General features: G+C 33.4%; 1 protein-coding gene across 2 annotated transcripts in view; it reads left to right on the forward strand.

Annotated features, from left to right (window-relative positions):
- Positions 1-13580, forward strand: part of LRBA (LPS responsive beige-like anchor protein) — a 730800-nt gene that overhangs the window by 635140 nt on the left and 82080 nt on the right. The window lies entirely within an intron of this gene.

The raw sequence follows: 13580 nt of genomic DNA on the forward strand, positions 1-13580 counted from the left end.
AGAGTGCTTATGTCATAGGATTATTGTGAAGATCCAATAAAATAATCCATGTAAACATTTAGCATATAATTAACTCCATCATAAACACTCAATAAATGTTAAGTATTGCTGTTATTGTTGTTTTGTTGTTATGTTGTTGTTTAGTTGGTCAGTGAATTTCTTCCATGTTGACCTTCAGATGCATTCTCCCTGACATTGTTTAAGGGAAAATAAAACCTTGAAAGATGATTTTGTAATATCCAGCTCACTTTTTCTTCCTTCCATGTAATCATCCTACCCCAAATTTGATTGTATGTTTAACAAACTGTAGACATTTGCAATGGCTAGCAATCACAGAAATTCTTCACATTTTCTAAAATTCTGCCAAATTAACACTGTATCAACTGGATAAAGTTTCTGTGGTCAATTTTATGCTCCTCATACAATGCTTGAAGATCATAGTCCCATAGCATAGACACTGAATTGTGCAAAATTACAAGAATTTCTTAAATGCCATTCATTCATTCAACAGACATTTATTAGGGGCCTACTGGGTAATTAGGTCTGTGATCACAAAATTGGAAGAATATGACACCTGCCCTTTTGGGGCTGTCATTATGAAGATCAAACAGACATGACAGTAACTAATTAGAGAAATAGATTAAGTGATGTATTTGGTTTTCTATTCAACAAATATTTTGTAAGTTCCTGCTACTTATTAGTCTTTGGGAATATAATAGTGAGAAAGACAGCATAGTACTTGCCCTTTGGGAACTTATTCTTTAGCAAGGGACATGGACAATAAATAAGAAACTGAATAAACATATAACGTGATCATGTATAATGTAATTTAACAAGTAATGTAATACTTCTGTTATGTACCATGAAGGAGAAGCACAGGCTGCCATTAAAACATTTAACATTTTATTTATTTGTGTGTGCATATGTGATTTCTAAGCAATATTTATTTACTGATATATAATTGACATATTAGTTTCAGGTGTACAACATAACAATTCAGTATTTATATATATTGTAAAGTCTAGTTAATATCTGTCACCATACTTTTTTTGTTTTGTTTTGTTTGACTTTGAGGATGAGGAAATACCTTATTTTACTTGCTGAAAAGGATGGGGAAGACTTAACTGTAGGATACTACATTTGATCTTAGTCTTTAAGTATGAGTAGGAGTTTGTCAAGGAGGACGCAAGGTGATGGATAGGGCATTGCAGAAATAAGGAGTAGTGTGAACAAAGATCTTGGTGTTCTAGTCTAGTACACGTGCTGGACTTCTTTCAGAAGGTCAAGTCCAGTATGTGTGTTAAGAGAACTGTAAGCAATACCTATGGAAAGGTGAAACTGGAGGCAGATTATGTGACTAATCTTTAATGGTTTGTAAGTAGTATGAACTATTTTGTTTGGGGTAATGGGCCCCAAAAGATGGTTGCCAGACCAGAAGCATCAGTATTACTTGGGAACTTGTTAGAAAGGCAAATCTTGGGCTTAGGTCCAGATCTATAGGAACAGAAACTTTGGTAGTGGGGAGCCCAGCAAATGTTTTAACAAGTCCTCCAGGTGATTTCAGTGTATGTTAAAGCTGGAGATCACTGCTTCAGGGAAAGGAGAACCACCAAAAAGTTTTAGGGAGAATTGTGACTTAGCCAAATTTTAAATAGCAATTTGTATGGAGAAGGAATTAAAGGAGGGAAATTTTAGAGATAAAACAGTTGGATAGTCTTAGAATAATTAAACTTAGAAATAATGAAACAGAGAAGCAAAAATAGCCATAGGGAAAGAAAATGAATTTGAAAGGTATTTTGGAGTCTTACTGTCTGATTAGATAAGTTTTTAGAGGAAAAGGAGAAAGGGGAAGTCAAGGTGACTGCCGCGTTTCTAAATTGGCTGGGTGAAGGGCTACATAACCAAAAAAGCAAGCAAGAAAGCAAGTTTAAGAGGAAAAATTATTCTTTTCTTGATGTATTAGATTTGAATTACCAGAAGCATATCAACATAAGTAGTTTGATGTGCAGTTGACATTTTGGACTTGAAACTCTGGAAATGGTGATAATTGTTGGTTGTGGTGGTTGAAGTCTAGCTCAACTAACCTGAGTTACATCAGGAGCAGGGGCCTGTGACTGAATCATGAGGAGAACTACCACTGACTGAGAAATTAGATGAAAAAGGCCCTACATTAACAAGTGAAGAGGGTTGCCTGGCTGACTCAGTCAGCAGGGCATGTGACTCTTTTTCTTGGGGTTATGAGTTTAACCCTCATATTGAGCATAGAGCTTATTTAAAAAAAAATGAGGAGAATCAAATGAGAAAGAGAGTCTGGAGGGGAGGGGTATCAAAGAAGCTTAGAGAAGAGAGAGTTGGAAGCATAAACACCACAGTCACCACAGAGGTGAAGGGGGATAAGCATACATTGGATTCAGACAGTTGGACATGATAATCTTAGCAAAGTCATTTTTTGTGCTGTATCTATAATAGAAAGATAAAAGATTAGTTAAGAAGTAAAATGGAAGCAAGGAAGCATAAATAAGAAATTAAATGTTTCAGGAAGTTTAGATTATTGATCTTATATTGCCTGTTTATTTATGGCTGCATAAAAGTAATTAAACAAGACTGACCCTATTAGCTAAACATTATTTCTTTGATAATTCAGAAAGAATCAGACCTACAATTAATTGTGATTTAGAGAATCATATACTATTATTACATGTGTTAAGGAATTTCTAGGAGTGGGCAAACAGAAGCTAGTTCTATCTGCTACTAATATGAGGTGCTTTTTATGCTTTTTATGTTATGAATGTGTTATTTTATGTTATGTTATGAATATTGCCTACAGATTTTGTATAACTGACTTTCAGCCAATGTTGTGCTCTCAGTCCTAAATTGTAGTCTATGGCTATATGGTAGTTCTTAAAGTATATAGCTGGCACAGTAAGCTGAGCAGAAAATATGTAGAAAGTTTTTTTAGGATTTTATTTATTTTAGAGAGCACACATGGGTGTGCATGAGCTGGGTGGAGGGAGCAGAGGGGGAGAGAGAGGGAGACTCTCAAGTGGATTCTACACTGAGCACAGAGCTTGACTCAGGGCTCAATCCCAGGACCCCAAGATCATGACCCCTGCCAAAATCAAGTGTCAGACATATTAACTGAGTGTGCCACCAAGGCACCCCAATATGTAAAAATTCTAACAAAGGACTTTTAAGGATGGAGTTTGTAGGTGGCATCATAGTTGCTAGAACTAGGCCCTCACTTTTCTTGGAAGAGAGGGTAGGCATATTGCCATCTTTTGAATGCTGCTATAGTTCTTCAGAGATTTGTAAATGGCTAAGGAATATACATTGCAGAACATTATGTCTATTTCACACTTGAAAATGTTATATTTTTGCTCTCATGTCCTAAGATTTAGCCAGTCTAGCACTGGGAATTTTAATGACTTCTTTAAAACTGACCACTTGGTAGTCTGCGTGTGTGTGTGCTTTGTAAGGCTTACCTTTATTTTCAGTAGAAGAATCTGTATTTTTTTAAAAGTTAAATATTGTTAATCCCTACATTATGTTTTACATCAAAATGCCATAAAAATCTAAATGCAACTGGGATGAAAGTACAGGGAATATCATCAATAGTATTGTAATACATCAATAGTATTGTAATAGTGTTGTATGGTGACAGATGGTAGCTACACTTGTGGCTACTGACCACTTGAAATATGGCTAGTCTGCACTGAGATTTTCTGTATGTTGTAAGTATAAAATTCATACCAAATTTATAAGATCTGATACAAAATTAGTTTTATATTATTATATTTTTAAATGATTTTTAAATATTCTTGATTAAATATGCTATTCTAGTATTCCATTGTGTATATATACCACATCTTCTTGATCCATTCATCTGTTGATGGACATGTAGGTTCTTTCCATAATTTGGCTATTGTGGACATTGCTACTATGCAGCCATCAAAAGAAATGAAATCTTGCCATGTGCGACAACATGGATGGAACTAGAGCGTATCATGCTTAGCGAAATAAGTCAAGCAGAAAAAGACAACTATCATATGATCTCCCTGATATGAGAAAGTGGTGATGCAACATGGGGGCTTAAGTGGGTAGGAGAAGAATAAATGAAACAAGATGGGATTGGGAGGGAGACAAACCATAAGTGACTCTTAATCTCACAAAACAAACTGAGGGTTGCTGGGGGGAGGGGGTTTGGGAGAAGGGGGTGGGATTATGGACATTGGGGAGGGTATGTGCTTTGGTGAGTGCTGTGAAGTGTGTAAACCTGGTGATTCACAGACCTGTACCCCTGGGGATAAAAATATATGTTTATAAAAAAAATTGAAAATTAAATTGAAAAAAATAAAAAACAAAACAAAACAAAATGCTATTCTAAAATTATTTTCACCTTTTTAAAAAAATGTGGCTTCTAGAAATTTTAAGTTATACATGTGGCTTGCATTATATTTTCATTTGGACAGCACGAGTGTAATGTCTTGACAATCCTTTTATTACCCCCAGTTTTTTTGGCTTGGGCATCCCAGTATTGAACATGAACATATTTAATATTTAAGTAGTATGTATATTTCTGTTATAATTACCAGGCTTTGATTAAAAAAAGCTTAGGGTTAACCTCAAATCTATTTTAAAAAGTCTAAATTATAAATACTAAATTCAAAACTGAGTTAATCTTTTACCATCTAAACTGTTCCTTCTCCAGTACTGTTAAGGTCCAAAGTTGAAACCTGGGTATCATTCTAACTCTCTTTCCTTCACTTTTTACAGTGAAGTTGATATAAGTAATAACTTGAATCTTTCTGAAATCTATCCCTTTTTCTTCACTCCCACTGCTACTTCCTTGAGGCTCTCACTAGTTCTCACATAGACTGTTGTAGTCATCTTAGAGATGACCTTTTGCTCCGTACCCCTCCTCCAAAGAGACATCTCATCTCATTATCCCCAGAATCTGGCATAGAACAGAACCTATAGTAAGCGCTCAGTAAATGTTTGTTGATTGAGCAGATGACAGAACTGCTGGTGTTAAAAGTTGTAGAATGAAAAAAGACTTTTGGGCGCCTGACTCCCTCAGTAGAGCATGCAGCTCTTGATCTCGGGCTTGTGATTTTAAGCCCCACATTGGGTGTAAAGATTGCTGAAGGAAAAAAAGACTTTTATTCCTTAAATAATGTTTGTGTATACAATAGCATACACAAAGTGACTGCAGATGTAATTCTCTGGCTGAACTTGTCAATGCTTCAAAAAAATATTCAACTTTGCATCATATTCTTTAATTCACTTTTCTTTATTGGATAGTCTTGGAAGTGGTGATATAATAAATGTTCTATTTTGCCAAGGATTTTGATTTGCCAATATAAGTTTATGGCATTCAGTCCAGAGAATCATTGGTGCCATGAAGACAGCTCCTTGTTTTTGTCTGGAGTCCCTGTGGGATTAAACTACATCTGGCAATAAGTAGGGATTCTGGTCTGGCCATCTTCAAAGGCAAGAGACTGCTAGTATTTATCAGATCTATGAGGATAAGCAAATGGGAAGGGATTAATTTTTGTTTTTGTTTTTTCTTTTTTAGTTTTGTTTTCCTTCCCTGTGTAACTGACTGTAAAATAAAAACTCCAGAAGGTCACCCTCCAAATTAATACTTTTCAGTGGTTGCTAGAGGAAATCTGTTCTTTTTTCTATACATAGATAGATAGTTGAGAATTTTGTATTGATACTTTAATTACTTAAGTGTGTATTTTTTTAACTAGTTTACCTTAATATAACAACCATTTATAGTACTCAAAATTAATTTCCTAAGGATACTTTCCTAATTCTTTTTAATGGATTGAGCATTTACTATACCACTTTTAGACATTTTAACATCTGTAGTATTGGGGCATCATGGTTAGCATTTGGAGGCTTTTGTTTCCTGTTTATCTATGTGGGAAAGTTAACTCAGAATTTCTGAGGAGAACCTTGGACCTGTCTTAGCATAGCATAGGCTACTACCCCTTTCAAGTGAAGATGGACCTGCCTTCTATAGAGGCTTATTTGTGTCTTTCTCCTTATACTCTTCACATTTTTGAGATACTATTAGTGTTGTGACTCATTTAGCTGCTGGTGAAGCATGTGGCTCTACATTTAACTGACAAAATAAAATGGCTGCATTCCAGGTACTTGTCATGGAGTGTAATCTAGAATTTACCATTCAAAGCCTTACCTAAGAGAAATAATGTTTATGCAGGATTGCCTGAAGAGTATGTAGTCTCTCCATTTGTCTATACTTTAAATCTATCCCAGGATTAAGTGAGTCCCTCTGAGAGTCACATACCTGGATTCCATCATATTGCCAAGGGAGGAATTTCTTATCTCAGGAATAGAAATAATGTGTTTTTCTAGGCCATCTGGTTTGTTTTTACATTATGGTCATTTTTGACTCTTGTAAGTGTTCGTGTTTCTTTCTTTATGTTGCCTGCTAGAAAGCTTAGGAACAAATATATGGTGTACCTCTAAGTCTATCAAATTTCATGGCATGATTTTTATATACTTCTAATTTTTGCATTACCTTCTCTTATGTTAAATTTATCTTGGTGCATATGCATTGCTTTAAGCTCCATGAACTGTTTTCTTCATGAAGTCATGCAAAATTCAAACACATAATAAAATAGATGGACATATCTATCATTTAATTATAGTTGTTCCCCATTTGTTCTTACTAAATAGAATGTTTTTAAAAGCCCCATCTCCCTATGTGTGTTATACTGTAACTAGTTTAAAATATCTGTATATTATGAATTCCTAGGTTTCAGATTAAGAGTGACCTAAGGTTGAAATGTTAATTAAATGTTTTAATGTTCTGTAGCTCTAAAGAAAATAGTTGGATAAAATGTCAGCATATAGGAATATTTTAAACATTAGAAAAAAATCATCTCTCTGAAAAGGAGGGTAATTGTACAAGTTTGCCTAATCCTTTTGATCTTGGCACACAGCAATACAGACTTCAGTTGAGATTAAAACTATGAATTTCAAAGGAAACATGGCCTTCAGTGTGTAAAATATATAACAGCTGGTTGACTAGTCCATTTAAAACTACACAATAACAATCGTAGACAGAATGATTCTCCTGCCAAAAGATGCACGAGTGCTTGATGGTTATATCAAGATATGATACTAACTCACACTTTTCTTTAGTAATGATATAAATGTAGAAATGAACAGTATGCTGCTGGCTTCAAAATCTTTCTTCTGCTCAGCAGTTCAAGGGCAGTTTAGAAGTACAGAATTCCTTTTAGTGATTTCTCTATCTGCTTTTCAGCATGAACTTCAGTGTGTTGTTGACTGAATTTCATTTTTTTCAACTGTCAGATATAATTTCTATTCTTAGCATCCCATAATTTCTCTCTCTAAATCCTTGATCCTTTTTTCTCTGACATTCATTACTTATTGTTCTTAATGTCACAGCTTCTCACATATTGTTAAGCCCTCAAAGTTAAACTTTTTTTTGTAAATAGCATATAATTTGTTTCATGTTTTTGTTCTATATGAAGGTGAATGTCTGAATTCTGAAGCATTGTGATATATTTAGAATCAATATAAGAGAATGTTAAGCTCATGTTAGATTATAGTTATTTCATATTCCAATATTTTCACTGTTGTGTTTATCCGAACAAGTAATTATTAACTAGTTTAATATTCCTATATGCTGACATTTTATCCAACTATTTTCTTTAACTAGTTTAATTTTTTTAAAAAATGAGGATTAATGTGGATTTGTCGAAAATACCATTTGGAAAGTATATTTATATTCTGAACTTGCATCTGTTCAATTATGAAAAAAATGATTTTGTTTTGAAAAACAAAATCTTTTGTTTCTTGAAAATTTTGATATAATAACAAATTTCTTTACTATTCTTTACATTTATTTAGAAGAAGGAACTTATAGAAAAATAAAAAATTTTCTAATCTTACTTGAATTCATCACAAATTCGGAGCCAGCATTTAAGGAGTTAATGTATCTTATTAGGGGCACAGGAAATCTGGCAACTATTGCAGAAACTAGACCTAATGGTGCACACAAACAATTTGTCAGTCTTCTTAAATGTGAATAGCTTTCCGCAAAGTGGCTGCTCTTGCTTTGTTTGAACAGGCTAAACTTTTCCTTTTTGGACTTTAAATCTTAGAAGTGAAATATGATCCACATATTCAATCAAAATCATTTAATTCAAAGCATATTTTGATTGGAACAAAGTTGACATGGAAAGAAACTCTAGAATAAAAAAGTTGAAAGGACTTTATATCATATATTTAGCAGGAAAATTTGAAACAGTTCTAATTAGGCTGAAAAAAACAGCTTTCTTCAATGTAAATTACAAAGGTCATATATCAATGTTAAGGAAACATTACCACTAGTGTTTGAAATCCAGCACATGCAAACATAACAGACCAGTTCATTTTAAATCTGTGTGTGTGTGCGTGTGTGTGTTTGTGTAGGAAGAAGGCTGTATTAAATGTATTTGAAGTGAAAAATACTTAAAATTCCAAGTTCATAATGTTGTATATTACATTCTGGCCAATCCCAACATTAGCTCATTTGAAACATGCGATCTATACTCAAAACGAATTCATACTCTTAATAAAAATGTATGAAACTAATTGTTATTCTTCCATTTAAAACATAATTGGGGGATGCCTGGGTGGCTCAGTTGGTTAAGCATCTGCCTTTGGCTCAGATCATGATCCCAGGGTCCTGGGATCGAGCCCTGCATTGGGTTCCCTGCTCAGCGGAGAGCCTGCTTCTTTCCCTCCCTCTGCCTGCTGCTCTGCCTACTTCTGCCCTCTGTCTCTCTGTCAAATAAATAAAATCTTTTAAAAATAAATAGATAAATAAATAAAACATAATTGAGACTAGCTCAGTCAGAAAAGCATGCAACTCTTGATCTCAAGGTTGTGAGTTCGAGCACTACATTGGGTGTACATTACATAAAATTTTTTTAAAGCTCTTTATAATATGAATTAAGAATAAAAATAAATGAATAAATAAAATAAAAAATGATTAAATACATATTATATTTAAATGCCTACCAGGTCAAGAGGGTTAGTTATTGATTTTTATTTTCTTTTTTGATACTTACAGCTAATGCATTTTGAATCTCAGGACTAAATCAGGTCTTCTGGAAGCCTAAGAAGGGAAGTTGGTGGTATAGTTGTGCAGAAATGTGTATCTGGGTTACACAGACCTACTTCCTTCTGGTTACACGATTATATTTCTTTTTTTTTTTTTTTTAGATTTTATTTATTTGACAGAGAGAGATTATAAGTAGGCAGAGAGGCAGACAGAGAGAGAGAGGAGGAAGCAGGCTCCCTGCTGAGCAGAGAGCCCAATGCCAGACTCGATCCCAGGACCCTGAGATCATGACCTGAGCCGAAGGCAGTGGCTTAACCCACTGAGCCACCCAGGCGCCCACACCATTATATTTCTATACATAAAGATTTGTAAATGCTATTTGATTTTTTTTCCATAAAAATCATTTGTCCTGTAGATATCAGTAGCTTTTATTTGATGGCTTTTTGAAATTGGTTTTGTATGAGAACATTTAACAAAAGCATAAATAAATATTAGCATTAATTTGGGAATAATACACAAATAAGGTTTTCAGGTCTTGAGAGGAACAGTTATCTTTCTTTTGTTAATTAAAATTTGTTTTCTTGATTTTACATCATTTTTACATTAGAGAAAATTTGATTGAAAATAAGAGGAAATTGCTGGAGTATCTCTAAAGCATACATAGATTAACAAACACATGGTTAATGCCTTTTATTTTAGAATTTTTATTCCAAGATAGCTTAGAATGTTTTGGAAAAAACAAGCCATTTCTACATAAATTATCATATTATTTGATTGTATTAGAGGAAACTAGAATAATTTTAAATAATATTTTTTATCAATAAATAATTCATTTCCTTAATGGGTTAGTTTCAGTAACACATAGATTACATTCTTTCAATGAGATTTATTGTGGGACACATATTCATATATGTTATAATTAATTCTGACACAAGATTACACAAATGAGTTGTTTATGAATAATTTACTATTATCTTTATAATATTAAAGCTTGAATTTGTTGATGTTGTGCATGTGAACCAAACAAATGAAAGTTACTAATAAGTATTTGTATTTGACATCTGTATACTATACTTTTTAGCATATCTCAAGTGTGTTAGTCTCTGTTTAATAGATCTCATTAAAAAAACAGATATCAGCCCCAAGACAGTTTGTCAAGACTAATATGAGTCCCCCTGGATTGGATTGACAATTTGTGTGAGGCTTCATATGATAGTCTTTTCATAGTCTTATTTGATCCTTAACAATTGGACATTAGTCACTGATTTATTTTATAATAACTCAGATGAGTTGAATATTACTGTATTGTGTTGGACATTTTAGTGGATTTTCTTTTTACAAATTTTACTCAGAGCACACATTGGATGTAAATGATGTATCCAGCCTGCTAGGGGAGTACTAACAATTGATTGGTTAGGTTTGAGAGCAGCATGGGAAGAATGTTACTATCCCCGAGCTGCAAACCGTATTTAACTCCAGTCTTAATGAGGACTGTCTGACCTAAAGGCTTTGAAAAATCACAAATGCTTAGCATTCCCCTGTCATGTTTTTATTTTTTTGTGACTAAAAATGTGGATATAAGTATTTTATATCAACATATAAAAAGAGATTTAAAGAATTTTTAATGTTTTATGATTTATGTTTTTGAATTTCAAAAACACAAGTTATAAGATGTAATCTCAGGGTATTCCATTTTGAATTATTTGTAATCTTTCTCTCAGTAATTTCCTCCGGCTTGTCTTTACCTCAAGTCTTTATTAAGTGCGTTTGTTTATTAGACATACTTTTGGCTAGGCAGTTATTATTCACTGTGCCAAAGGGATGTTAAAATCCAGAACTGATGTTGTACTGAGATGACTTTAAACCTCTTTGGAACTCTTCTACCCATAGCAGTTGTTCTTTTGGATCCCCTTTTAAAACTTTGGTGAATTATAAGAAATGCTTGAAGACCACTAATGAGATTTTTAGTTCAGTTTTTAAAAATGTTTTGAAGTCTATCCGTGAACTTCTGGAAAAGATTTTGCCAATAATTCCATGAATTACTAGGCAACCCCTTAAGGCTTGACCAATATGACAGTGTAAAGGGAGGGGTGAACCATGAAACTGTGGTCATCCTCTGCATGTGTGTTTGAGGTGTAATGGGGGCACACAGTGTCTTTCATTTCAACATTTTTGCTTAATGTTCTGACATAGTATCAACATATAAAGGTTTAAGCATCTAAATATTACCCAGTTCACCATTTTGAATGTGCACAAAGAAGTAATTGACATTAAGAAAACTCACAATTCTTTGATGACACATAAAATAAAATTGCCCTGCTTTTTAAAGCTTTAATATTGAGAAAATTCCCTCATACTTTATCATGTGCTGAGCTTACTGGAATTTTATAGTCTCAAATCGCAACACCACGGACACTCAGGAGACTCCTGACTGTTTTATCTTATTAAACAATTTTGAAATCATTAATTTTTAATTAGCTTGGATGCAGGGTTTTTTTATTGTTTCAATAGTGTGTGTATATGAAATAAACGTTTTTTATTTAAACTACTGGCGAGAGTATTATTTACATAAATAAGTGTAGGTTCCTTCTAAAGGCACATACTGTGAGTTTTCTTCATACAGTCACACTTTTTTTGTAGACTCAGAGATGTTACATGCTAATCTATTATAGTAGGGCTTTTCAGCAGTTTATTAACTCAGATTTTGAACAACTAAAAAGAATGTAAGCTAAAGATATGTGTAGGTCCTTCCTGATTGAAAGTTCTAATTAAGTGAATTGGAGAAAATTAACTGAAATTAGCTGTCAGAAAGTCACATTTAAATGAGTGATGAGCTAGTCTGGCAGTAAACATTTAAATGATATAAATTGCCATTTAAGTGTATGGTTTAATGTTTGTCATGCATTAATGTGACATGAGACTGCAGTGACAATCAAGCAGCTTGCTCTAATTTGAACATATTTAGAGCTTTTGTGTGGAGTGCACTGCACACAAATTAAGACAATTGCTGTTTTTATGTGTCACTTTAAACATGGCCCCCATTGCCCCATCCCTACCCAAGGCCCGAGTTAATGAAACAAACGTATCATTTTTGTGTGCAACTTCCATTAATAATTCCTGAATTTTCAGATTAATTTTAAATCAATGTACTTAAAATAGGAATTTACTTAGTTATTACAAGCCTTTCTCTATTTCCAATAATATTCAGCAGTTCTCTTAGCTATTTACTAAATTTATAAATATCATGAGTTTTATAAGAGATGTCTAAAACAACTTTCACTGTTGAAGCTAGCTAAATATTTTTATTTCATTTTGGGTATACTTTGGAATATGAGAATTACAAGAGTTTTATTTACAGAATAATTTTTTCATTATATATAGTATGTGGTATATTGTGTCATCCTCTTAAATATTAAAGGAAATATATTATTTGAATTCAGTTGTAAATGTTTTTGATTCTCAGGCACTTATTTTAGATAAGGATTTCTTTTTTTAAGATTTTATTTTTTGAGTAATCTACACCCAAGAGGGGCTCAGTTTCACAACCCCAAGATTAAGGGTCACATGCTCCACTGACAGCCAGGCAGGTACCCTCATATGCACTTATTTTAATAAAGCATAGACTTATACAAGTGTACACCTGTGAGCTAATAGAAACGTCTTTTGTCATGAGGTGGTTTATATCTTACTGGTTGCTTGCTGTGAAGGTCATTCAATTTTGTTTTAAAACCAACAGATTTCTTTTTATACTATTGATATTGTAGTAAGCCACACCAAAAACACATCACAGCTGTATACTCACTACACATAGAGTAAGCGTTTCAATGAGCTTTATCATCTGTACAATATACTTCAAATTGGGCTTCCCTGTTTCAGTTTTAGAGCTCTGTGATTTGAATAGCATTACTGATAGATAAAATAGTCCATAATGCTAAAGCTTTATGGTGAAATAACTTTAAAGAATTCTAAATAATACAAATTTGAAATTTGTGTCCAGTTTTTTAAACTCTTTTGTATTTATAACTTTATCAAATTCAGCAAACATTTATTAGTACCTACTGTGTTTTAGGTGCAGTGCTGGTAACTGGGAAAGTAATGATGAATTGAAGTGGATTCAGCATTTCCACTGGATACTTGATTATGTTCATTCATTGTTTATTGGACACATAAGTAACATAATAATTACAGTATCCCTCCAAAGATAAAATTTGCTGGAGTAGAAACTCAGTTGAAATAGCTAAATAATTTGGTTATAGTTATTGCAGTAGACAAGAAAATGTTTATATCTAGAAAAATCGTAAGCCTTTCAGGTGGATAGTAAATAGGTGATGTTTTCACATTTTTTCCAAAGTAGCCTTTACATTGCATCACCTCCATTCTTTGAAGCATAAATTGGGTACCTGTGAGGCCCTGAGTTACAAATATGACCAAAATAGACTCAGTCCTGGCCCTCACAGTGCTTACAGTGTAG

The sequence above is a fragment of the Mustela nivalis genome (genome assembly GCF_964662115.1).
Source record: "Mustela nivalis genome assembly, chromosome: 4".
Lineage (NCBI taxonomy): Eukaryota > Metazoa > Chordata > Mammalia > Carnivora > Mustelidae > Mustela > Mustela nivalis.